This window comes from Giraffa tippelskirchi, chromosome 5, assembly GCF_054371585.1.
Source record: "Giraffa tippelskirchi isolate mGirTip1 chromosome 5, T2T-mGirTip1v1.2.pri, whole genome shotgun sequence".
In the NCBI taxonomy this organism is placed as follows: Eukaryota; Metazoa; Chordata; class Mammalia; order Artiodactyla; family Giraffidae; genus Giraffa; species Giraffa tippelskirchi.
The window spans coordinates 187,075,033-187,101,838 of record NC_137279.1 but is presented as its reverse complement, the minus strand read 5'-3'; the positions used below and the strand labels follow the sequence as shown (position 1 = coordinate 187,101,838).

At 43.7% G+C, this 26,806-nt stretch overlaps 1 protein-coding gene and 1 long non-coding RNA gene across 47 annotated transcripts in view; one reads left to right on the top strand and one right to left on the bottom strand.

The window, feature by feature from the left end:
• Positions 1-568: 568 nt before the first annotated feature.
• Positions 569-26,568, bottom strand: LOC145506421 (uncharacterized). Its single transcript, XR_014053908.1, has 3 exons — positions 25,605-26,568; positions 6,558-6,634; positions 569-1,152 (listed from the first exon to the last, which is right to left on the bottom strand). It is a non-coding gene; the product is annotated as an uncharacterized LOC145506421 (long non-coding RNA).
• Positions 25,680-26,806, top strand: part of USP40 (ubiquitin specific peptidase 40) — an 83,241-nt gene continuing 82,114 nt past the window's right edge. For 43 of the 46 annotated variants that reach the window (XR_014053902.1, XR_014053900.1, XR_014053905.1 and 40 more), the window contains exon 1: positions 25,680-25,790. The gene's annotated coding sequence lies outside the window, so the exon portion shown is untranslated. Of the gene's footprint in view, positions 25,791-26,401; positions 26,520-26,806 lie in introns of those variants that run through there. The other 3 variants (XM_081491041.1, XM_081491034.1, XM_081491028.1) reach the window with 1 other exon arrangement.

Genomic DNA, 26,806 nt, shown 5'->3' with positions numbered 1-26,806 from the left:
TTGGACTGCAAGGAGATCCAACCAGTCCATCCTAGGGGAAATCAGTCCTCGGTGTTCATTGGAGGGACTGATGTTGAAGCTGAAATTCCAATACTTTGGCCACCTGATGTGAAGAGTTGACTCATTGGAAAAGACCCTGATGCTTGGAAAGATTGAGGGCAGGAGGAGAAGGGGACAACAGAGGATGAGATGGTTGGATGGCATCACTGACTCAATGGACATGGGTTTGGGTAAACTCTGGAAGTTGGTGATGGACAGGGAGGCCTGGCATGCTGCAGTTCATGAGGTCACAAAGAGTCAGACACGACTGAGTGACTGAACTGAACTGAACAGAAAACATATTACTTTGTCTCCTGTTAATCAAGTGTTTATTAATTACTGGGCTGTCAATAATCATGTGTTTGTTAATCAGGGCTTCCCCGATGGCTCAGACAGTAAAGAATCTGCTTGCAGTGTACAAGAACCAGGTTCAGTCCCTGGGTTGGGAAGATCCCTGGAGAAGGGAATGGCAACTGTAAGGTAAAGGAACTAGAGAAGGCGAGGTTCAGAGAAAGAAGGAGACCGGCACTTTACAGGAGCACATCACCTTTAATGAGGCCAGAAGGGGCAGCAGTCAGATCAGTGAGCTGCTGCGCTAAGTCAAGAAGAGAGTAGGTATATATAGAAAACATATACATGTGGAGATACACCGTTTTGAGGGGGTCTGTTTTTCCTCATGATTATTTTTGATTAGTTAGCTTTCAACAACTGGGGCAAGGAATTCCTGAGACCAGTCGGAAACAGATCGGCTGGGAGCTGAACGTAATCAATCTTAATGTCCATTCTTTTCTTCGGGGGAGAAAGTTCTTTATTCTGTGTAGAATGGTGGGGAGGACCTGGAGGGGAGTTTTAATACCAGGCTATTTTGAGCCGTGTAGCTTTCCTTCATTCCAGACCCTAAGGAATATATAAAAAGAGAAAGAGGGATAGGAGTTGTCAATGTTCGGGGCTTCTTCGTGCTGGTAAATGAGGGTCGGGGGTGGGGGTCTGTTCTGGGAGGAAGGAAGTCTAAGGCCTGTAGTGTTGATTTTCTATCCTAGCTGCCAGGGTCTTGAGCAGAACAGTCTTGACTTGATCTTGAGAAATGGCTTGGATTTGGTTCTGGAGGAATCCCTGGAAAAGATTAAACAAACAAGGTCCAAATGTGAATAGGAGGGTAATAAATATGAATGGTTCGAGAAGGAGCAAAACCCAAGGCATCCAGTTCCAATCTGTCAACCATGACTGCCAGGAGTTGCTTAATCTCTTGCTGATTCGAGAGGCTCGGTCTGTAAGGTTTTTTGCAGCTTCCTGGACAACACCCAGCTGGTTGGCATAGAAGCAGCAGGATTTGTCCAGAAAAAGGCATAAACCTCCTTTTTCTGCAGTTAGTAGATCTAATCCCTTTCTATTTTGTAACACTACGGCCGCCAAGGAATCGAGTTGATTTTGGATAGTTATTAGACCTTGGGCTATTTCCTGGAGGCTGTCTGATAGGTCTTTAGATAGTGCCTGGTAGTTTTGGATGGAGGTAGTTAGGCCGGCAGTTCCTGTTCCAATTCCAGCCACTATTCCTAGTCCCACTAAGAGGGGAATGAGATGAACGGCTCGTTTCATTCACTTGTGAATGAGAGGAATAGGTAGGGGTTGATCATTGGGGGCTATAAAAATGTTTGGACAGGAGTGTATCAGGGTGCAGGTTCTGGTCCAGTTAGTAGGTAAATAGATGTATGTAAATGCCCCGCACAAGAAAAACAGGCCAGGTGTCACAATACAACAGCTGAAGTCGATGGCAAAGAGGAGTTGGGGGCGCGGGGAGGGGGAGTGTTGATTGTTCATTCAAGAACAGTTAGGGACACCGCTAAGGTGGCCCCAATGATGGGAGAAGTGGAGGAGTATGCTGAGGGAAACCATCCTGTAAAGGTAAAAGAGTGTCCTGTAGGACCAGAAACATTATATACAGCTTTTCCAGTGGCAAACAGTGAAGTGGAGGTATGGGTTTAGGGATTATGTCCATGGGTTGGTCATATGAACTGTTTCAGGAAATTTCTAGATATGCAAAAAGGAGTTGGTTTTATGTTACTCTCAGCGATAGGGCCTCCTATTGGAGGTTTTCTGTTGTGGGAGGGAAGGTCAGTGAGTAAACATTCTAAGAGTTTGTCTGAATTCCAGATTTGATCATTAGTGTGAAGATATTTAAAATATGAGATGAATAAAGGCTCCCCATGGTATGAGTGGTGTACGGATATGTTACCAGTGGTCAAATCAAGGATGGATGTAGGGGGGGCTGTATCTCCCAGAGATTCCAGATATGTCTCCCAGACATATCTAACAGTCTTTAGCCAGTTGTGGGTTAGAAGCATTGAGGAGAGTACGGGTTAAATTAAGGGTCTGGAATAGGTAGTTGAGGTTAGGGTTTTGAAAGAGTTCCTGGGTCAGAGGAAAGACAGAAGATATTAACCAACATTTAGGGAAGTGACTATAAGATAGACTACTATGGAGAAGAATTAGATTTCAAGAGGGTAAAAGTTATAAAAGGTTCCCTGTCGCCACAAGGTAAAGATGTAATCTTCAATGTGTTTGAATGTGGATCCTTGAGGACTCTCGACACAGATATCTGCCAGGAGTTGTTCCAGAAATAATCGTAGCCACGAAACCAATAGGCTCATCTGTCGTCAGTTGGGGCCAGTGGAAGCCATGAGAATTTTAGAGTTGTGGGGCCTGTGTGAGAAACTTGACAAGGATTAGTCTGGTAAGCATTCTCATCATTGGGCTGCATAACCTTTTTTGGTAGACTAATGTGGACCCAGGGGGTGATTTCTTTTAATTTTGCAGCAGTAGGGGTCAGCAGAATAACCATGTAGGGTCCTTGCCATTTTGGGGTTAGACCTGAGTGGGACTGAACTGTCATACAGACTTTGTCTCCTATTTGGAGGGATGGATGGGCATGGGAGATTGGGATGTGGTCGAGGGAGTAGGTTTTCCATATGTTGCCAAAGGGCATCTTGTATCTGGGCAAGTAAGGGAAAAGGAAGATGGGATGGCATTTTCGGGCTGTCATGGGGCAGGCGCAGTCCTAAAGGTACTATGGGCCTCCTGTACATGGCCTCAAATGGACTGATATTTAGAGGATTTTTTGGTAAGGCCTGGACCTTTAAAAGGGCTAAAGGGAGGAGTTTAGTCCAATCTTGATGAAGTTCGATTGTTAATTTGGTCAGTTTCTTTTAGGCCTCAGTTGGCTCTCTCAACCTTACCGGAGGACCGGGGATGATAAGGAATGTGAAACTTCCAAGGAATTTGAAGGGCTCGTGCAATATTTTGGGTGATTTTGGATGTGAACTTGGGCCTGTTGTCAGACTGGACGGAGGAAGGCATTCCAAGCCTGGGGAGGATTTCAGTAAGAATAAGGCGAGCCACAGTAGGAGCTCGTTTGTTAGTAGTCGGGAAAGTTTCAATACATCCAGAAAATGTATCTATGAAGACTAGGAGGAATTTAACACTTTTAATGGGTGGCATGTGGGTGAAATCTACCTGCCAGTCTTGTGCGGGAAGATGTCCGCAAATTTGGTGGGTGGGAAAAGGAGGGGGGCGAATGTTAGACAAGTGGTACAAATTTGGGTCAGATTATTTAAATAAGTCACATTGTCCTTAGTCACCTCAATAAAGGTCTAAAGGAAAGTCTTAAGTACTTTTGCAGAGGGGTGGAAAAGGAAATGTAAATATGAAAGTAATGTGTGGATGTTAGGCTCGTCAATCTGGGCTATAGTAAAGACAGAACTAACAGAGGCGGCTTCGTGATCTGCTATATTGTTATAAAAGGAGATAGACCATATCGCTGATATCCCCAGCAATGTATTACAGCAGGTTGTTTTGGGAGCTGAGCCGCATAGAGGAATTCAGAAATAATGGAAGCATTGAGAATAGGTGTATCCTTCTGAGTCAGGAATCCCCTCTCCCTCCAGATTATAATGTTAGAATGTAATATGTTATAGACATATTTGGAGTCAGTGTAAATGTTTACCTTTTGGTCTTTGGCTAGGGTCAAAGCTTGTGTAAGAGCTATCAGTTCAGCCTGCTGTGAGGATGTGTGAGCTGGGAGTGTGGCTGACTTGATGAGGCAGTGGGGATAACTTTGTCGGGCTGTCCCTGGACTATAGCATATCCAGCCCCAAATGGGGCTTGTCTCTTAGCACTGCCATCTATGAACCAGGATGGGACTTTGGGGTCAGTAAAGGGCTGATTGGTTATATGTTCAAAGGGATTAAGTGTCATCTAAGGTCTGAACACAGTCGTAAGATAGGTGTTCTGTTTCTGGATCTGGTGTGGGGAGTAAACTAGCAGGATTAAGAGGTTTACAAGGCATGAAAGAAAGGGATGGGTCAAGGAGGTGTGTGTGGAGGATTTGTAGTCAAGCAGGGGGCAGAGAAAGGAAAGCCTGATGTGAGAGTAAATCTTTGAAGGAATGAGGAGAGCATACATTTAGAGAAGCATTTTGGGTTAGTTTTTGGGCCTCAGGTATTAAGAGGGTGGTTGCAGCTAAGGCCTGGAGACAAGGTGGCCATCCGAGCGTGAAGAGATCAAGTTGTTTGAATAAATAAGTTAGAGGTCCCCATATGTCCCCTTGTTTCTGGCACAGAATCCCTAAGGCATGTCCTTGTCGAAAATGTACAAAAAGGAAAAAATGCTTGGTGTAATCAGGCAAGTAAAGAGAAGAGGCCTGTAGTAAATGTTTGACAAGAGTCTGTATTGGGGTGTGGAGAGAGGTGGGGGCCAATAAGCATTCATCTAAGTTTCCTTGAGTAGCTTGGTAGAGAGGTTTTGCGTGGAGGGCAAAATTTGGGACCCATATTTGGAAGAAGCTTAATAGACCTAATAGAGAAAGAAGTTCCCCCTTAGCTTGGGGCCCGGGGGTCTGTGTCAAGGCTCAAATTCTTTGAGCTGAATTATTTTGGATGTGGGAGTGAGAAGCAATCCCATGTAATTGACGGTGGTGGAAGCAATTTGTGTTTGGAGAGCGAGACTCTGTAGCCCCAGTTGTCTAGGGCATATAATATTGTCGCAGTGTGGACTAGGCAGTTATGGTGAGAGGAACTACATAACAATAAATCAGCTACATACTGGAGTAACGTAGTAGAGCCTAAATCTAAAGTTTGTAGGTCTCTTTAGAGGGCTTGACTGAAAAAATGAGGGCTCTCTTTAAACCTTTGTGGTGAAACGGTCCAAGTTAATTGTTGAGACTGATATGTGTCTGGGTCCGTCCAGGTGAAGGCAAATAAGGGCTGTGAAGAGTGGTGTAGAGGTATGGTCAAGAAAGCATCTTTGAGGTCTAATACCATGAAGTAGATTGTGTCAGGGGGAATATATGCGAGAAGGGGGTAAGGATTAGTTGTTAGGGAGCATTTAACAGGAGGCTTCCTGTGTGCTGTTTTTTGATCTGTCAGGATTCCTCTTTTCCTTATTAATCCTTGAATATTCAAAGATTAAGAGGAGCTGGCAAGCCGCTCCTGGGGACTGAGGAATGCATGCATTTCCTTCGTTGGCTTTCCATAAGGTGAAAAGTAACTATTTATGACCCTCTTCCTTTCTGATATGGAAAGTGATTATTTGCAACCCTCTCTCTTTGACATGAATTCTAGCCTTATGTTTCCTTGATAATTTGTAAGATTTTTTTGATCCTTATCTTTGCTGAAAAAGCTACCTTGTAAGACAGTATATATACCCACACTATGTTGAATAAAACACCTTTGTTCCATCAGAGCTTGGATCCCCGTGTCTTTCTTCATCTCTCTCTCTCTCTCTCTCTCTCTCTCCCCCTCCTTCAGGCTAATTCTTTGGAGCGTAGAGGCCCGCTGAGCTTACTTACTTGCCCAGGCTTTCAAGACCTCCTCAAGAGGGCGCCCTGAGCCTACATAAGCAGTGCAAATCCTTTGTCTTAGGGTTTTATTGGTTTTCTGAGTAAACCAGGGAGTATCAGCCTCTTTGTTTCTTTTAATTTCTTATCTTTGACTCCATACCACCAGGTTCCAGTCCATTAAAGGACCTCAACAAGTGGCGCCCAGAACAGGGGCCTGGTACATGTGGCACTTTGGGCGGAGTGACTCGGAAGCCTATTGAGGCTGGTAAGTACTAAAGACATGGGTATAATGGCTGGAAAGCCCCTTCACTTTTCTACTTTACTTCATCACTTGTTTAAAGTTCAGGGACTTTCGGTTTCACTCCAGCAAATAGAGGCGTGCCTTCAAACAGTGGTTGAATGTAACCCTTGGTTCCCTGATGAAGGCAGTTTTGATTTAGAAATTTGGCACCGGGTCAAAGAGAATGTTGAACGAGCAGCTAGACAGGGAAAAAATATTCCAATAAATTTCTGGCCCTTATGGGCTCTTATTAAAACTGTGATTCTGCCATTTCAAGGTAATTCTGGCCCTCCTGATATTCAGCAGCAGGCAGAACACTTATTACATGAATATGAATTAAATGATGAAAACTTACAAAAGGCCCAATTAGAATAACATAAAATATTTCAGAATTTTCCTACGAACCCTGCCCCGGTTGCTCCAAGCACTCCTCCTCTGCCAGCAGGTGCAAATCCAGAAGTCTCTCCTTCGCTAGGAAAATTCTGAAAGAGATGGGAATACCAGACCATCTGACCCGTCTCTTGAGAAACCTGTATGCAGGTCAGGAAGCAACAGTTAGAACTGGACATAGTACAACAGACTGGTTCCAAATAGGAAAAGGAGTACATCAAGGCTGTATATTGTCACCCTGCTTATTTAACTTATATGCAGAGTACATCATGAGAAATGCTGGGCTAGAAGAAACACAAGCTGGAATCAAGATTGCCGGGAGAAATATCAATAACCTCAGATACGCAGATGACACCACCCTTATGGCAGAAAGTGAAGAACTGAAGAGCCTCTTGACGAAAGTGAAAGAGGAGAGTGAAAAAGTTGGCTTGAAGCTCAATGTTCAGAAAACTAAGATCATGGCATCTGGTCCCATCGCTTCATGGGAAATAGATGGAGAAACAGTGGAAACAGTGTCAGACTTATTTTTGGGGGCTCCAAAATCACTGCTGATGGTGATTGCAGCCATGAAATTAAAAGACACTTACTCCTTGGAAGGAAGGTTATGGCCAACCTAGATAGCATATTTAAAAGCAGAGACATTACTTTGCCAACAAAAGTCCGTCTAGTCAAGGCTATGGTTTTTCCAGTGGTCATGTATGGATGTGAGAGTTGGACGGTGAAGAAAGCTGAGTGCCACAGAATTGATGCTTTTGAACTGTGGTGTTGGAGAAGACTCTTGAGAGTCCCTTGGACTGCAAGGAGATCCAATCATTCCATCCTAAAGGAGATCAATCCTGGGTGTTCATTGGAAGGACTGATGTTGAAGCTGAAACTCCAATACTTTGGCCACCTCATGTGAAGAGTTGACTCATTGGAAAAGACCCTAATGCTGGGTAGGATTAGGGGCAGGAGGAGAAGGGGACGACAGAGGATGAGATGGTTGGATGGCATCGCTGACTCGATGGACATGGGTTTGGGTAGACTCCGGGAGTTGGTGATGTACAGAGAGGCCTGGCATGCTGCAATTCATGGGGTCACAGAGAGTCGGACACAACAGAGCAACTGAACTGAACTGAACTGAGCTGAATGATTCTGGCAACGACTCCCTTAAGACACCTTTTGACATTAAAATTGACAACACCTTTCTGAATAACAATGATGAGTTTTTACCACATACTCTTAATTGTAGAAATTTGCTACCTACCCACTCTCTTTCACGACAGAGGCTTTCTGAATTGCTGGCTCCGCAATCGCAGGTCTCTGAAACTGATGGTTTTTCCGCCTTTCCAGTTTTAAGAAATCCTGACACTCAAGGGCACATAATACCTCATTATGAGGCTATTAACTTTTATCACATGCAACAAATAAAAAAGGCTATAACTATGTACTGCCCACATTCACCTTTTACTAAAGTACTTCTAAATTCTATAACATCCTCTATTGGAAATTTTATTCCCCATGATTGGCGAACTTTAATAAAGGCTCTCCTTAAACGAGGAGAATATCTTCAATGGATAATGTGGTTTGATGATATAGCCAGAGATCATGCTAACAGAAATGTTTGAGCTGGCGCTCCCCAAAATCAAATTACTTTTGAGATGCTAACTGGTACAGGACAATTTGACGCTATAGAAGCTCAAATACAGTGTCCTCCTTTGTTGCAATTAAAAACAGTGGCCCTTGAGGCTTGGGATCGAATTACTCCTCAAGGGGAGCCTACAGGTAGCTACACTAAAATATTCCAAGGATCTAATGAAACGTATGCTGATTTTTAGCTAGATTAGAAACTGCTATTTACCGTACTGTAATCGGAGAAGAAGCTAAAAGACAACTCGAGAAACTACTTGTTTATGAAAATGCAAATCAGGAATGTCAAAAGGCTATAGCTCCTATTCGAGAGACAGGGACTATTATAGATTATTTGAAGGCTTGTCGCAATCTAGGATCAGAAACTCAAAAGATGCAAATGCTAGCTGAAACAATGGTTGCCGCCCTTAAAAAGGGAAATGGATGTTTTACATGTGGAGATAAAAACCATTTAAAAAGGGACTGCCCTAAGAAGGCTAATAAAAAACCTCCCAAAATCTGCCCTCACTGCCGTAGAGGAATGCATTGGGCCAAAGATTGTAAATCTAAATTTGATATTGAAGGAAAACCTATTCCGAGAAACTCCAAGCAGGGGACCCCCCAGGTCCCGTTCAACAAAAACTTGGGGCAAATTCCATCTTTTCCCTCAAACCCTCAACATCCGGCAGTGCTGCCGTTGATATAGCAGCCCAAAATGACTTTCTCCTTTACCCTCAAGCAGTCCCCTCTAGAATACCTATCAGACTTTTTGGACCCCTGCCCCCACAAACTTTCGATCTTTTACTTGGCCAACCTAGTTTGACTTCTAAAGGAATTACTGTTCACCCTGGAGTAATTGATTCAGATTATATAGGAGAAATTCAAATTATGATGTCATCTCAGATTTTATGGTAATTCAAAAAGGGGGACAAAATTGCTCAATTACTTCTTTTACCCTCTATTTCTACTAACTCCTCTAAAGATGTATGGATGGGCGGATTCGGCAGTACGGATCAAAAACAATCCTTGTGGACATCATTAATATCTGAATTTGCCCGACTGAATATAAATATCAAAATTAATGGTAAAAAATTTTCTGGTCTCCTTGACACTGGATCTGATATTACTATTATTTCCAAACATTTATGGCCTAAATCCTGGCCTATACAAAAAATTTGTTGCCAAAATGCAGGAATTTCTCAAACTAAAGTACAAGAGATTTACCAAAGTACTCAAATATATCCATGTGAGGGACCAGAAGGCCCACCTGCAACATTAAAACCTTATGAGATAGATGCACCCCTTAATTTAATAGGAAGAGACTTACTTATGCAATGGCAGGCTCAAATTTACATTCCACATTTTTCCTAGGGGCCACTGCTCATTTAACAAACAATGCAATTATTAAAATAACTTGGAAGAATGACGAGCCTATTTGGACAGAGCAGTGGCCCCTCACAAAAGAGAAATTACAGGCGGCTAAAGAACTTATAGATACACAGCTAGAATTAAAATATATTGAGGAATCTTGTTCTCCTTGGAACTCTCCTATTTTTGTTATAAAAAAGAAATCTAACAAATGGTGTCTCCTAACAGACCTTAGAAAAGTTAATGCATCTGTGAAACCTATGGGTGCATTGAAACCAGGAATCCCATCACCTACCATCATTCCTCAAAATTGGCACATTATTATTATTGATTTACAGGATTGCTTTTTTAATATACCTCTGCACCCTTTAGACCAAGAGAGATTCGCCTTCTCTCTCCCTTATCCTAATCATATCAGGCCTCGTAAACATACCAGTGGACTGTGCTGCCCCAAGGGATGTTGAATTCTCCCACCACGTGTCAGTACTACGTAGCTAAAGTTCTTGAGCCTGTGAGAGCACAATTTCCTAACTTTCTTGTTATTCACTATATGGATGATATATTGTTTTCAGCTCCATCTATCTTAGAAACTCAACACATGCTTGACATAGCTCAATTGTGCTTAAAAAACTCTGAATTAATCATTGACCCTGAAAAATTCAAACCTCTACACCTTACTATTACTTGGGGTTTGTTGTTAATCGACAACATGTTACTCCCCAACTAACTCAAATCCATACTGATAAATTATCAACCTTAAATGATTTTCAAAAGCTCTTAGGTGATATAAATTGGATTAGACCTTCTTTAGGCATTGCTAATTATCAACTGAATAACCTATTTAACACTTTAAAAGGAGATCCTGATTTAAATAGCCATCGTTCACTTTCTCAAGAGGCACGAGAGGAACTCTATTTAGTGCCAAATGAATTACAAAAACAGTTTCTTACTCACATCAGACTAGATTTACCTCTAGAATTATTTATACTCCCTCTCTCCATTCTCCCACAGGACTTCTTGCCCAAAAAGAACACCCAATAGAATGGATCTATACCCGTTTTAGGGGAATAAAGTCACTTACACCCTACCTTGATTTAATTGCTCTAATCATTATCAATGGTAGAAATAGGACTAAAACTCTAATTGGCTTTGATCCTCATAAAATTGTAATACCAATAAATCTCAATTTGAGAATGCATTACAAACTTCTACCAATTTCCAAATAGTTTTTCTGGAATATTTTGGAGAAATTTCATTTCTTTATCCTTCTGGTAAGCTATGGAATTTCTTCAAAAACACTGAATTTATTGTTTCCTGTGTTATCAGCTCACAGCCTATACCACAAGCTGAGGTCTTTTATATAGATGGGACTAAAAACGCCAAAGCTTCATTCTGGTCTCTTAAAGAATATAAAGTCTTTTATACTAAATTTCATTCTGCTCAACAAAATGAATTGTATGCTCTTATTCAAGTTATTTGTCTACATCCTTACCCCATTAATGTAGTCTCTGATTCCTTATATTCAGTTTTTATATTAAAAAATATAGAAACCTCCATCATAAACTCCAATCAACCTATTGTTCAACAACTTTTTTTCGAACTGTAATCCATTATTATAAACTGCACTTCTCCCATTTATATTACCCATATTCGAGCACACTCTGCTCTGTGACTCGTGGTAATGAACAAGCTGATAAACTTATTTCTTTTGCTACTCCGGAGGAACAGCATGCTCTTTTGCACAACAATGCTGGCTCCTTACACCAGCTATGGAAAATCCCACACCACCAGGCTAAAGAAATTATTAATAATTGTTCCGCTTGGAGGCCTTTACATCTTCAACCCATTGCACTAGGTATTAATCCTCGCAGTTTGCAACCTAATGAACTATGGCAAATGGATGTGACTCATTGCCCTGAACTTTCTCCCTCTTCTTTCTTACGTATCTGTATCGAAACCAATTCTTCTTTTATTTGGGCCACATCTCTTCACAGTGAAGCTGCACAACGTGTTATAACTCACTTCCTAGCTTGTTTTGCTGCAATGGGAATTCCTAGTTCTATTAAAACGGACAATGGTCCTGCCTATATTTCTAGACACTTTGAACAATTTTTACAATCATTTTCTGTTAAACATATTACAGGTATTCCTTATAATCCACAGGCACAAGACATAGTCAAACAAGCACATCACACACTAAAATTGCAAATAAAAAAATTTAAAAAGGGAGAATACACAGGAACACTACTGTCTTCCTTATCTAAAGCAGACTTTACCAGATTCCAACATAAGATATTTTCTAAACCTATAACTATTGTTAATACAGCTTTATTTGTTCTAAATTTTTTAAACTTACCACAGGGAGATATCTTAACAAGAGCAGAAAAACATTTTGAGGAATTGAAGGACACTTCTCTTCCTCTGTCCATTTGGTACCAAGACGGGTTAACGAAACAATGGAAATCTGGGAAACTAATCTTACAGGGAAACGGGTATGCTTGTATTTCCCCAGATGGATCCAACAAACTCACATGGCTTCCTCTTCGGAAGATTTGACCCAAGGAGGCCCCCAGCCTTCAAAACAGAGACGAAACAGCAAAAACCCCAGGAGGAAGAAATTCCAAAACGGGCCATGGGGGCTCTAAAGATCTTCAGGAAGCACTGTGCTTGGGGGCATCAACCTTATGATTTCCACACTTGGGGACAAATAAAAACCCTTACTAATCAAGCTGAAAATTTGGTCTTTCAACAAGGAGTGCCGCGGAATCCTGAATACATTTTCCTGGCAATGCTCAATCTGCTTGCCTGTGCTTCCCCTCTGCCCAAGCCGAACTAATTAATCATACCCAACCCCTCTTTACTACAGGTGGTAGAATGGATGGAGAGAGGATGGACTGTTTCTACTAATGACCCTATACATATGCCTTTTCCCTGGAGCATTAAAGGGTCCTCACACTCTGAAGAAGAAGGGAAATTAATTAATATTTCTCTAGGTTATGAACGCCTTCCTTTGTGCATGGGCCCAGCAGAACTATGCATAAATGTTAGCTGACAAACTTGGGCTTTCGCCCTGCCTCCCAAAAAGGACTTTCAGATGTTGCTTGGATTGTTTACAGCCTTTTCTTTGTGAGCCATGTTTATACTATGGAGACTTTAGGGAAAGAACAAAGAACATTATGCAAAGAGTTCCCTGTTCGTTGGGACAAATGTCAAGCCAAATCAGGAAAATTAATATTTATGGCTAATCATACTATTGTCGATTGGAGAGCCCATGGTAAGTGGTTATATAACTGATCAGATGATATTAACAGCACTGTGTGTGACTATGCTACTCAAGTCACATGGAAGGTTACCGACAATATGATGGAGCATTACCATGACAAAGGACTTCTTGGGTGGCTTGACGGAGAAATCTCCCCACTTCACCCTCAAATCGTCCTCGATAAACAATGGGACATCTGGAACAATGGGACATCTGGAAACTTGCTGCAAGCACTGAAGAACTTGAGACTTGGACCGGACATTTCACAGGGACCAGCCGTGGTTTTAGTAACTATTTCTTTCACTATAATCAATCCTATTTTATACAGGCCTGTGTCCCACTTCCTTTCATTATAGCCATAGGAAACTTACAATTTAATAAGTCTTTACGTTCTGTAACTTCTGCTAATTGCAAACTACATACTTGTCTTACTCAGTTTTGTGTTACTCCTGTTCAATTTAATCATAGTGCCTACAACTGCGAACAAATTAAATTTCATTTATTAAACATACATGATAATGCCTCTCTGAATGTAAAATTACTGCAAAAAGAAATCTTTGATACCTTTTCTAAACGTCTGCCTTCTTCCACTAATTTAGAAACTTTAGCTGTACAACTAGCTGATCAATTATTTGGGCTAGACCCACGAGGTTGGTTTCAAAGTATTATTCACAGCATTGGGTCTGGAACTGTAACTTTGGTGATTGTCTTGGTGATTATATTTGCTGTTTATCATTGCCTTTCTATAAGAATGGTTTATACTAAACAAACTCAAATGGTCAGGACCTTTTTTACAAATATAATAAAATAGGGGGAATTGTTAGGGAGCATTTAACAGGAGGCTTCCTGTGTGCTGTTTTTTGATCTGTCAGGATTCCTCTGTTCCTTATTAATCCTTGAATATTCAAGGATTAAGAGGAGCTGGCAAGCTGCTCCCAGGGACTGAGGAATGCATGTATTTCCTTCATTAGCTTTTCCATACGGTGAAAAGTAACTATTTATGACCCTCTTCCTTTCTGATATGGAAAGTGATTATTTGCAACCCTCTCTCTTTGACATGAATTCTAGCCTTATGTTTCCTTGATATTTTGTAAGATTTTTGATCCTTATCTTTGCTGAAAAAGCTACCTTGTAAGACAGTATATATACCCACACTATGTTGAATAAAACACCTTTGTTCCATCAAAGCTTGGGTCCCCATGTCTTTCTTCATCTCTCTCTCTCTCTCTCTCTCCTTCAGGCTAATTCTTTGGAGCGTAGAGGCCTGCCGAGTTTACTTACTTGCCCAGGCTTTCAAGACTTCCTCAAGAGGGCGCCCTGAGCCTACATAAGCAGTGCAAATCCTTTGTCTTAGGGTTTTATTGGTTTTCTGAGTAAACCAGGGAGTATCAGCCTCTTTGTTTCTTTTACTTTCTTATCATCGACTCTGTACCACCATAGGTTCCAGTCCATTAAAGGACCTCAACAATTAGTGACCATGGGGTGTATGGGTATTATGGCCTCATTGATCTTGTGAAGACCTTGGAGTAGATGCCAGGAGTGGGATCCTTTTTTGACTGCTAGATAATCACAATGGTGTCATCATTCAGCTAGAGCCAGACATCCTGGAATGTGAAGTCAAGTGAGCCTTAGGAAGCATCACTACCAACAAAGCTAGTGGAGGTGATGGAATTCCAGCTGAGCTATTTCAAATCCTCAAAGATGATGCTGTGAAAGTGCTGCACTCGATATGCCAGGAAATCTGGAAAACTCAGCAGTGGCCACAGGACTAGAAAAAGTCAGTTTTCATCCCAATCCCTAAGAAAGGCAATGCCAAAGAATGCTCAAACTACCACACAATTGCACTCATCTCATACACTAGTAAAGTAATGCTCAAAATTCTCCAAGCCAGGCTTCAGCAATATGTGAACCATGAACTTCCAGATGTTCAAGCTGGTTTTAGAAAAGACAGAGGAACCAGAGATCAAATTGCCAACATCTGCTGGATCATTGAAAAAGCAAGAGAGTTCCAGAAAAACATCTACTTCTGCTTCATTGACTATGCCAAAGCCTTTCACTGTGTGGATCACAGTAAACTGTGGAAAATTCTGAAAGAGATGGGAATACCAGACCATCTGACCTGTCTCTTGAGAAACCTGTATGCAGGTCAGGAAGCAACCATTAGAACTGGACATGGAACAACAGACTGGTTCCAAATAGGGAAAGAAGTACGTCAAGGCTGTATATTGTCACCCTGCTTATTTAACTTATATGCAGAGTACATCACGAGAAACGCTGGGCTGGAAGAAGCACAAGCTGGAATCAAGATTGCTGGGAGAAATATCAATAACCTTAGATATGCAGATGACACCACCCTTATGGCAGAAAGCAAAGAAGAACTAAAGAGCCTCTTGATGAAAGTGAAAGAAGAGAGTGAAAAAGTGGGCTTAAAGCTCAACATTCAGAAAACTAAGATCATGGCATCTGGTCCCATCACTTCATGGCAAATAGATGGGGAAACAGTGGAAACAGTGTAAACTTTATTTTTTGGGGCTCCATGATCACTGCTGATGGTGATTGCAGCCATGAAATTAAAAGACGCTTACTCCTTGGAAGGAAGGTTATGACCAACCTAGATAGCATATTGAAAAGCAGAGACATTACTTTGCCAACAAAGGTGCATTTAGTCAAGGCTATGGTTTTCCCAGTGGTCATGTATGGATGTGAGAGTTGGACTGTGAAGAAAGCTGAGCACAGAAGAATTGATGTTTTTGAACTGTGGTGTTGGAGAAGACTCTTGAGAGTCCCTTGGACTGCAAGGAGATCCAACCAGTCCATCCTAAAGAAGATCAGTCCTGGGTGTTCATTGGAAGGACTGATGTTGAAGCTGAAACTCCAATACTTTGGCCACGTCATGTGAAGAGTTGACTTATTGGAAAAGACCCTGATGCTGGGAAGGATTGGGGGCAGGAGGAGAAGGGGACAACAGAGGATGAGATGGCTGGATGGCATCACTGACTCAATGGAAGTGGGTTTGGGTAGACTCCGGGAGTTGTTGATGGACCAGGAGGCCTGGAGTGCTGTGGTTCATGGGGTCGCAAAGAGTCAGACATGACTGTGCAACTGAACTGAACTGAACTGAACTGATTGGAGTATTATGAGGAGAACAGATAGGCCGCAAAAGGCCAGCTTTGAGCAGTCGGGAGATTATTGGTTTAAGTCCTTGTCGGGATTTTGTGGTCAAGGTATACTGAGATTGGCTTATGACTTGAGAGGGATTTTTAAGAAAAACCTGTACAGGGCGAATGGTGTCAAGCTACTCATGGGGCTTCAGTGTCCCAAATCTGAGAATCTATCAGGGGAAAATCAGGGCGCAGGTTTTGGGAGTAAGGACTGCCCAAGGGTTAGGGTGCCATTTGGATGCAAAGAATTGATATGAGATCTAAAAATGGGAGGTTTATAGAAATTTGTAGGTTAGCCAGAATATCACATCCCATCAATGCCATTGGGCACTGAGGAACTACTATAAAAGAATGTGCTAGTGTTGTTTTGCCAAAGGAACAAAGGAGAGGAGGGGTTATTTTGGGATAAAAAGGGATGCCTGAGATCCCTTCGATGGCCACTCCTGAAAGTTGGAGGGGGCCCTTAAAGGAAGTTAAAAGTGAAAAGGCTGGTCCAGTGTCTATTAAGAACAAGACTTTGTGTCCGGCCACGTGCCAATTACCCGCAGCTCTGAGTCTGTCCGTATGGGACGGACTTGTGGTCTGGAGCTTGAGCTCTGGCACTGGAATAACTCAGGCACAATTGGATTATCTCTCACCTCATCCGAGGAACCATGGTCTGGGGTGCCAGGGCCCCCCTGAGTCTGGTTCCCAGTCCATTGTTGTTGGGTCTGGGGTGGACCCCAAGATTTGGTGGGTAGTGTCTGAGGACAATCCATTTTCCAGTGGCCCCATTGTTTGAAGGTGGGGCAGGGTTTGGTGGGTGGCCAGGGGTTTGGGCAGGACTTAGCCCAGTGTCCCGTTTGGTTACATCTGAAGCAGGAGCCCGGAGGGTTAGGTCCCATACAGGTGGGCTGAGGTTGGCGGGCCAAAGGAGTTGAATTTTTTCCTTGGGTAGCAGCAGCGAATAAAGCCTATTTGGCCTTTCTTTCTTTTTCTTTTTCCTTTTTCGCTTCTTCCTCCCTATTATTGAAAACTTTAAAAGCTATTTCTAGCAGATCTCGGTGAGGGGTTTCGGGGCGCTTTTCTAACTGACATAGTTTTCGGCAAAAATCAGGGGCTGACTGACTTACGAACTGGATGTGTAAGTATAGGAGTCGGGAGGGGGTGGATATAACTAGGTTTGTGTATTTCTGGATTGCCTCAGTAAGCTGTGAAAGAAAAAGAGCAGGATTTTCATCCTTTTCTTGAGTCACTTCCAAAATCTTATTGTAGTTAACATGAATGTGAGAGCTCTTTGGCATTCCTTCTAATAAACAGGTGATCATATGATGTAGGTACTGGAGGCTGGCATTGCCGGCTTGATATGTCCATCGTGGCTCAGTTAAAGGAACTGCATCACCGGCCACTGGATTAGCCCTGTCTTGGTTGTGGAGCTGATCAGCATGAGTTTGGGCTGCCTGCCATATCCGTTCCTTTTCATCAGGGGTTAAAATGGTGTTTAAGATGTAATAAAGATCATTCCAGGTTAAACAATATGCTTGTGTAAGGCGGGGGAATTCCTTCCTATATCTAGTAGGATTTTCTGAAAAAGATCCCAATTTTTCTTCAGTTCAGCTCATATCAGAAATTGAGAAAGGCACATGAACCAGTGTAGGGCCCTCTGGTCCCTCTATCTCTCTGAGAGGAAACATGTGTTTGCCTTGGATCCTAGTCGATGGCGGGGGTGGGGGGTGAAAATCTCTTTTGGGGTTTTGGGGTCATCACTTGCCTGTTTGGAGAAGGAAGGGTTAGAGGGTGGGGTTTTGTCTCCGGAAGCCTCATCTCCTGGGGTGGTAGGGAGGAGGCTCATCTGCTGGGTCGAAATCGGGGGCTGAGGGTTTAGAGGTCCTTTTAGGGGCTTTAGATTTGGATTCTTTTGTGGTGGAGGGGGAGAAAGAACAGAGGAGGATTTGATAGTTAGCACAGTCCTTGCAGAGAGAAGGACGGCTTCTAAGGTCCCAGAAGGCTTGAATATAGGGGACTTCGGACCATTTGCCGTTCCATCTGAGGAAGTTACTGAGATCTGATAAAATATTGAAACCAAAAGTCCTGAACCCAGGCCAGCGGTTTTGGTTATCCAATTTGTATTGAGGCCAAATTTGAGTACAAAGTGACTCAAATTTATGAACCTAGAGATCTTTCAAGAGTAGAGGTTTGAGGTTTCATTTTACTCAGGCCGAGGGAGAGTCCCATGGGATGGATTGGCTTGACCCCATAGCAAATGGCTAGCGACTGTCCAGTCAAGAGAAAAAGTCATCACCTAATCCTTCTACCGGGCAAAAGGAGAGAGAGAAACTCTGAAGGAGGGAGGGGGCGTCCTCCAAGTACTTCCTCAGAGGGCCTTTTGGCCGGAGGGTTCCCCAGGAACCCGGAAAGGACGATAGTCTATGGCACCCTAAAGTACCATCCAAGCTTACCTGGGCTACTGGGTCAGGTGAGAATTCATGGTGGATGGAGGGAGGTTGAATGGCAAAAGGCCACTGTCTTGGAGTTGGTCGGTCTCACGAAAAAGAGAGTGGAGAGAAGAGAGAAAGAGAGAAAGAGGCCAATATTCCTCGGGGTACGTGGAAAACCAATAAAGCCCTTACACAGAGCTTGTACCGCTCACGAAGGTGCAGGGTGTCCTCTTGAGGAGGTCTTAAGCCCTGGCGGGAAAGTGAGCTCAGCAGGTTTCCATGCTCCGAAGAGCTGGCCATGGAGAATGAGAATGAGAAGGAACCTCAACCTTCTGGGTTTTGACACCAAAAATGTAAGGTAAAGGAACTAGAGAAGGCGAGGTTCAGAGAAAGAAGGAGACCGGCACCTTACAGGAGCACATCACTTTTAATGAGGCCAGAAGGGGCAGCAGTCAGATCAGTGAGCTGCTGCGCTAAGTCAAGCAGAGAGTAGGTATATATAGAAAACATATATATGTGGAGATATATCGTTTTGAGGGGGTCTGTTTTTCCTCATGATTATTTTTGATTAGTTAGCTTTCAACAACTGGGGCAAGGAATTCCTGAGACTGGTCAGAAACTGGGATCTGCTGGGAGCTGAACGTAATCAATCTTAACGCCCATTCCTTTCTTCAGGGGAGAAAGTTCTTTATTCTGTGTAGAATGGTGGGGAGGACCTGGAGGGGAGTTTTAATACCAGGCTATTTTGAGCCGTGTAGCTTTCCTTCAGCAACCCACTCCAGTATTCTTGCCTGGAGAATCCTATGGACAGAAGAACCTGGTGGGCTACAGCCCATGGGGTTGCAAAGAGTCAGACATGACTGAGCAACTAATACACACATTAATTACTGAGACCTGTTCAAGTGAGACAAACATTGTAGCCAGGCTTAAGGCTCAAAATGGCTTTTCTTATGTCAAGAAAGCCATGCCTTGTTCCCTCTTTCTGGGGATGCTCTACCCTATCTACATACAATGCTTCCTGTATTTTTAATTTTCTGTATATTATGATGTTTGGACATCTTGAAAACCCTTCTGGCTGAGGAGAAACTACCCCTCCGTGGGCTTGTCAATTCTCAGACAGCATAAGGCCCAGCTGGGAGCATGCCTTTGATATGCGGAAATTAACCAACCCAGAGCCATAGGTGGCAACATTCCTCAGCCTTCACCATCCTAGGAACAGGGACCAGGCAACCAGAGACCACCCCTATAACATAGAGCCTGTAAAAATCATTCAGATTTGCCAGTCCTAATCTGTTTGTCTCGTCTTTCCACGAAAACTCCAATAATGGCCACGGCCTCCTGACCAAACCTGGTGCTTCTCCATGTGGCCCTGTATGGGGTGTCGTGGCCCTATCTCTAGGACCTGTAAGTATAATAAACTTTGTTTGCCTGAGCCTCTCCTGTATGCCTGCTGGTGGTGGTGGTGGTGAGTCTCTAAGTCACAAATGACTCCTTTGCAACCCCACAGACTCCTCAAGTTCTGTGTGCCACGTTTGCGCACTTCATCATGGGCCATTTTACCTCAATAAAGCTGTTAGGCATGAAGAAATTAATATGAATAGAAGCTCTACACTTGGTCAGAAACTGGGATCTGCTGGGAGCTGAACGTAATCAATCTTAACGCCCATTCCTTTCTTCAGGGGAGAAAGTTCTTTATTCTGTGTAGAATGGTGGGGAGGACCTGGAGGGGAGTTTTAATACCAGGCTATTTTGAGCCGTGTAGCTTTCCTTCAGCAACCCACTCCAGTATTCTTGCCTGGAGAATCCTATGGACAGAAGAACCTGGTGGGTAATCCAAAATAGTCTTGTCTTCCCTACTTGGAGCCCATAGTCGGCAAAGTTTGTTTGACTGGGTTGCAGAGGCTGCTGCATGGTCTATAGGTGGTTGAAGACAGTGACTCTTAAACAACTTGGGTCAGGACCCCCAGTGATATTTACATAAACACTGAGACTCAGAACAGAAGTCCCCATTTACCTGTGGGTCTGCTTTCTGAGTTTTCAGTCTGAAAATATTAGATGGAAAATTTCAGAAATAAACAATTCCTAAGTTTTCAATCGCACGCCGATCTGAGCAGCGTGATAAAATCTTATATCGACCCACTCTGTCCTGCCCAGGAGGTAAATCATCTGTTTGGTCAGAGAATCCGTGCTGTACACACATGTATACACTACCTGCCCATTAGTCACTTAGCAGCCAACTTGGGTTATCAGATACACACCACTGTTGTCCTGCAGTGTTTGTTTTCAAATAACCCTTATGTAATAATGGCTCCAAAGTGCCAGAGTAGTGATGCTGACCATTTGGATATTCTCTAACTGTGCCTCGTTTATAAATAAACTTTATCATAGATACGTACGCAGAGGAAAGAATGTCGTTTAGGATTTTATGCTATCTACGGCATTAGGCATCCCCTGGGGATCTTGGAACGAATACTTCCCAGATAAGGGAGAACTACTCTACACAACTGTGCAACTATGTGCCAGAAACAAAAGTTCAACATAACAACCTTTACTCTTATACTCTGATTTTTTTAATCCAATCCAATCCTATCTCTTCTACATTTCTCTTTTTAAAAATTAATTAATATATGGCCGCGTGTGGACTTTCTCTGGTTGCGGCGAGTGGGGGTTACTTTTCATTACCGGGCAAGGGCTTCTCACTGAGGGGGCTTCTCTTGCTGCGGGGCACTGGCTCTAGGTGCGCAGACTGCACTAGGCACGGCTTGCAGGCAGCTTCTATAGCTGTGGCTCCCAGGATCAGCTGCTCCAGTTGCTCCGGGGCATGTGGATCCTTCCTGGACCAAGGATCAAACCCACATGGCCTGGATTGGCAGTCAGATTCTTAACCGCTGGATCACCAAGGGAGTCTTTTCTCTCTCTTTTTAAATGCTGATTACAACCCCCTCTGAATAGATTTTGTAACTCACTAATAAGACATAACCTTCAGTATGAAAGATTCTGGCTTACAGTATTGGGTAGAGATCAATATAGTAAATATATTAAGTAACACAGCATACACAGGGAAACAAAGAATACCGATAAATAAAACTGCAAGTTTTTCAGGCCAGAATCCTGGTTTTTTCCCTCCCTTCAACCATTTGTGGCAAAAAATCCCAAAGAATGTGCAAAAGTAACCATGAGCCTCAGAATAGTTGGCCCCAAACAATTAATGCTTTCAGAAGCAAGTCCCCAGACATCTGTGGGATTTCTGGGGGACTTCTGGCTGGGGTGGGCCTCTGGGTGTGATGCCTGCATCAGCAGGCCCTGCTCACGATGCCCATGGGCAGCACCAAGGGGAACGTGGACAGCAGGAGAGAAACTTCCATCAGGCTCAGAATCAGGAAGCTTAGGGTTAGAGTTTTAAGGTCAGCTAACCTTTCAAACTGTGGTGCTGGAGAAAACTATGCAGAAAGAGAGAGTCCCTTGGACTGCCAGGAGATCAAACCAGTCAATCCTAAAGGAGATCAACCCTGAATACTCATTGGAAGCTCCTATACTGTGGCTACCTGATGGGAAAAGCCAACTCATCGGAAAAGACCCTGATGCTGGGAAAGATTGAAGGCAAAAGGAGAAGAGGGTGACAGAGAATGAGATGGCATCACTGACTCAGTGGACATGAGTTTGAGCAAACTCCAGGAGATAGTGAAGGAGAAGGAAGCCTGGTGTGCTGCAGTCCAGGGAGTCAAAAAGTCAGACAGAACTTAGCTACTGAACACACACAACTCAACCTGGTGGTCCCCAATCCATGGACTAAAAACTCATCTTCTCTCACCCAGGTCCCTCCCTCAGCTGACCGAGGGGGAAACACAGCACTTTAGCACCTCAAGAACTGCACCCCGCCATGAGGAATCTGAGGGATCATATATCAATGGAATGTTGCATTCTTTTTCTTCTTGCATTGTCTCAAAAACAGTCATAACTGCTATTAGGTAGCCCGGTAACTGGGTCTGTTTGCTTCTGGTTTATTGCACTGCAATCTCCTTTCTGAAATGCAAAAAGCTACCAAGGGTGTCTGAAGAGAGCATAGTGAAGGACAGGATGTATTTAGCATGGAGTTAGAGGGTAATAAGCGCAGGATGTAGTTTTGAGGAAAGCAAATTAGTTACCGATTATAAATTAGGAACACTTAAAGTAAAAGCTAGGACTAATCAGGTCTGCTCAAGGTTCTTTTAGTCTTTTTTGTTCTCAGGAAAGGGAAAGAAAAAAAGAAAAATTCATTACTCTTTTTTTCCTTTTCACTGTTATAGGATCAGTGGTTAAGAGCACAGCTCCTAGAGCCAGATCACCAGGGTTCAAGTCTTGGTTTGAGACTTACTTGCTGTGTCACTTTGCATAAATTATTTACCTCTCAGTACCTCAGTTTCCTTATCTGTAAAATGGGAATGACATCACTACCCATCTCGTGGGAGTGTTATGAGAATTAAATGAGATAGTGTTTGGAAACCCTCTGCACCTACCTGGCACAGAATAAATGCTCACACTTTTAAAAAGCATCATTAATCTTCCTTGAGCAGCACTTTACATGCTAAAAACACTTGGGTGAAACTTTTAAGGCCCAGAGTCTAGTCAATGGCTTTAAAGATCCAACTTCAGTTCTCTGTTGAGCAAATAAAAGATTTAAATTTTCACCATAAACTAAAAAGCCACATTGTTGTTCAGTCGCTAAGTCGTGTCTGACTCTTTGTGACCCCATGGACTGCAGCAGGCCAGGCTTCCATGTTCTTCACTATCTCCCAGAGCTTGCTCAAACTCATGTCCATTGAGTTGGTGATGGCATCCAACCATCTCATCCTCTGTCATCCCCTTCTCCTCCTGCCCTCAATCTTTCCCAGCATCAGGGTCTTTTTCAACGCGACTTGCCTCTTTGCATCAGGTGGCCAAAGTATTGGAGCTTCAGCTTCAGCATCAGTCCTTCCAATGAATATTCAGGGGTGATTTCCTTTAGGATTGACTGGTTTGATCTCCATATGTTAGTGTTATTAATGAAAGTGCAACTAATATTTTTAGTGTGGACTGATACAGGGGCTATAGGGAAGATCGTGTTCAATCTCTGTCTTGGAGATACAGACAAAAAGAGCGAATCTGACTTTGTCAGAGACACGGGTTACAAGAGAGGAGCATATCATCCTGAAGCCTGGATGAAAGAGAAGGTCATACCTTGTTTAGAGAGCTCTGAAAATTTTAAGATGGAAATTTCAGATGGATGATTTAGAGTTTGAGATGGACTTATAATGAAGGAGGGATTTCCTGGTAGCTCAGCTGAAAAAGAATCCGCCTGCAATGAGGAAGACCTGGGTTCAATCTCTGGGTTGGGAAGATACCCTGGAGAAGAGAAAGGCTACCCACTCCAGTATTCTGGCCTAGAGAATTCCATGGACTATATAGTCCATGAGGTCGCAAAGAGTCAGACACGACTGAGCAACTTTCACTTTCACTTTATAATGAACGGAGTGACAAGGATCTGGGAGGGTGGATGTCTCTTGCAGTGAGGACACGATTCAGGTCACAGAAGCAGGAAGGCATATGGCATATTTGGAAGCACTTTAACTGGAGAATAGTTGAGTCATAAGAAATACAGCATGAAGAGTGTTTGGACCATGGAGGAATTTCTGCAGTAGATACCAAGGAATCACCAAAGCCTCTTTGGTAAAGAAACATAGGCTTGGGGCGAGCTTCAGACGATCTCATAGTGACAAGCAGGATGGGCTAGATAAAGCGGCAGTCCACCCTAAAAGGTTGTCATCCTAAAGTGGATGAGCCTTAATGAGAAAGGATTTGACAGGAAGAGAGGGAACCATGGAACAAGCATTGCCCAGGCAATACTCTGAGTGACAAATGATTTTCTTCCTGCGGAAAAGATGAAGTTTCAAATACAGCTCCAAGACCTGGGAATGACAGTGGTGTTAATAAACCATTCATTCATTTAACGCATATCATTAAGATCCTATAATGAGCCAGTCACTGTTGAGATGGCAGGGACAGAGCTGGGCACAAGGGTGAGCTTGTGTCCTCAGGAGCTAATCTTCCGGGCTCATTCTTGATCTGAGAATGGGAATTTGAGGAATATTTACTCAAATTTGAGGAAGAGGGAAATGAAGCACCGAAAGTAAAGAAGAAGCAATCAAAAGGCAGTAAGAGAAATGGTAGGATAGAGTGCCTCAGAGCCAGGGAGGAGAGTTACGAAGAGGAGGCCGCCAAGAGAAATGAGACCTGAGAACCAGCAATTCCCACTGCGGTTTCCTGGGCTAGACCTTAAGCCTGCTAGCTGGTCCCCTGCCCCCAGTGCTCTCCCTCCCGACAATCTGAACATTGCAACCACAGAAATGCCCCTCCTGTGTTCCAAACACAAACCCCTCAGGCTGGCATTCACTTCGACTCCTGCCTTGTGATTTTGTCTATCACTATTGCTGTTCTCAATCTCTGAAACCTTTAGCTTAAGTCAAAATAATTTTCTCCCTGCCTGCCTCATTCATTCTTGGATGGAAGCTAGATCGGACAGGAGAGATGCCAGAAGAGCCAAAAAAAAACTATCAAAAGAGCCCACCAAACGTGCTCAAGTGGGCAAAAGAGCATGATTTTGAGGTATTTTTAGTATACCTTTGGGTATGAGGGTCTTCCCTGGTGGCTCAAACAGTAAAGAATCTGCCCACAATACAGGAGACCCGGGTTCCACCCCTGGGTTGAGAAGATCGCCTGGAGAGGGGAATGGCAACCCACTCTGGTATTCTTGCCTGGAGAATCCTACGGACAGAGGAGCCTGGCGGGCTGCAGTCCATAGGCAGGCAGGGTCCGACACAAAAGTTGGACACGACGGAGCGACTAACACTTTCCTCTTTCCTTTCTTGGGTATGAGAGTTGGTGCAGACAAAACAAATACTGAGGACGTTATAAAGGATCAAAGTTATGTGGAACACTTTTCACTGGAGATACACTTGTAAAATGTCTTTGCAAGTACACGGCACCCTTGAAGCCCTACACAAATATTTCCAAGGTTGAAGTAACCTGGCGTTGGCCAAGCCAAAAGACAAGCGATCTTTGTATTCTCTAACTAATATGAGTTGCGAACAGCAATAAATATAAACTTTAAAACTGTGAATGAATGAGTGGCCGCCTGATCCAGCGAACCCGCGAACTCGCCAGTAGACTAGAAGCGAACACCATCCATTATACCAGACGGCCGAAATCTCGGCGCAAAGAACTACATTACCCATGAGATCCTGCGCGGCGGGCCAGCGGTCCCGCAGGGCATCCTGGGAGAAGTAGTCCGCGCGTTCCATAAATTGCTCACGCACGGAGCGGCGGGAGAGCTGCGTACGCCATCATGGCGGCGCCCCGTTGCGGCTCGTTCTTTCGCTTCGAGTTTTGTCCGGGGCGGGGGTCTGGGCTTTAGGCTGTAAGTGGGGTCGGCGGCCGGGGTTCTCGGGAGGGACGGGGCGGGCGTAGGGACGGCACGGCCTGAGGCGGGCGAGGCGAGGCGAGAGGCTGCTCGGGCCGGCTCCGAAATGCGGGATCTTCTTGGCGTGAGGGTTCTGCGGTCCCCCGCCGCGGGGACCTCTGCGGTCTGGCGCCCGTAGGCTCCATGGTGGCTTGGAAGGACTTGAGGGCCTGGCCTCGGCCGTGGCGTGGGGGAGACCGGAATCCCGACCACGCGCTCGAGGCCACACTTTTACGTTCCATTTTTTTGTGTGCTTTTTTTCTGAGGAACGGATTGAAGAGAAAAATAATTTTACTTCAGTGTTTCCTGTCACTTAGGAACTGGGCTAGGCCCTTTGCTTTCTCATTTCCCAAGGAACCTTTCTCCACACTCGATGTGAGTGAGACCTTGACCGGATGCTTGACGTCCCAGGAGCTAATATCAAGATCACTGGATAAATATTGTGAGCCTTTGAGGCCCGACGACTTAAATGGCATTTTTTTTTTTCCCAGTGAAATTCCGGGCTCTCCAGCTTTGGGGCCGGTATTAAATTCCTTTGGGGATTAATTTGTTCCTTTTAACTTTTTTAGCTGTCACAATCTGGTACAAGGAGTGTGAGAAGCAGAGATTTGGGGAAGTGATTCACGGTCCCCAGGCTCTTGTCAACGCTCAGGATCTAGGATTGACTTTGCCACCTCAGCGGATTAGGTGTATTCATGTTTTTTTTTTTCTTTTTTCACTGGTGATATCAATATGCCTTTAAAAAAAAATAGCTGTCATTTATTGTGAGCTAATGCCTTTGTTTCATTATTTGATTTTTTTAAAATGACCCTGCATGACAGTTGTTATCCCATTTTTACATGGAACGCAGGTTAAGGAACTCGCCCAAGGTCACACAGGTAGTGTGGAATAGGGATGAAAAAAATTCAGATCGTGCTGCCTCCAAAGCCCAGACTTATTAATGAGCAACTTAAAATAGTCCCAAGGGGGAGATG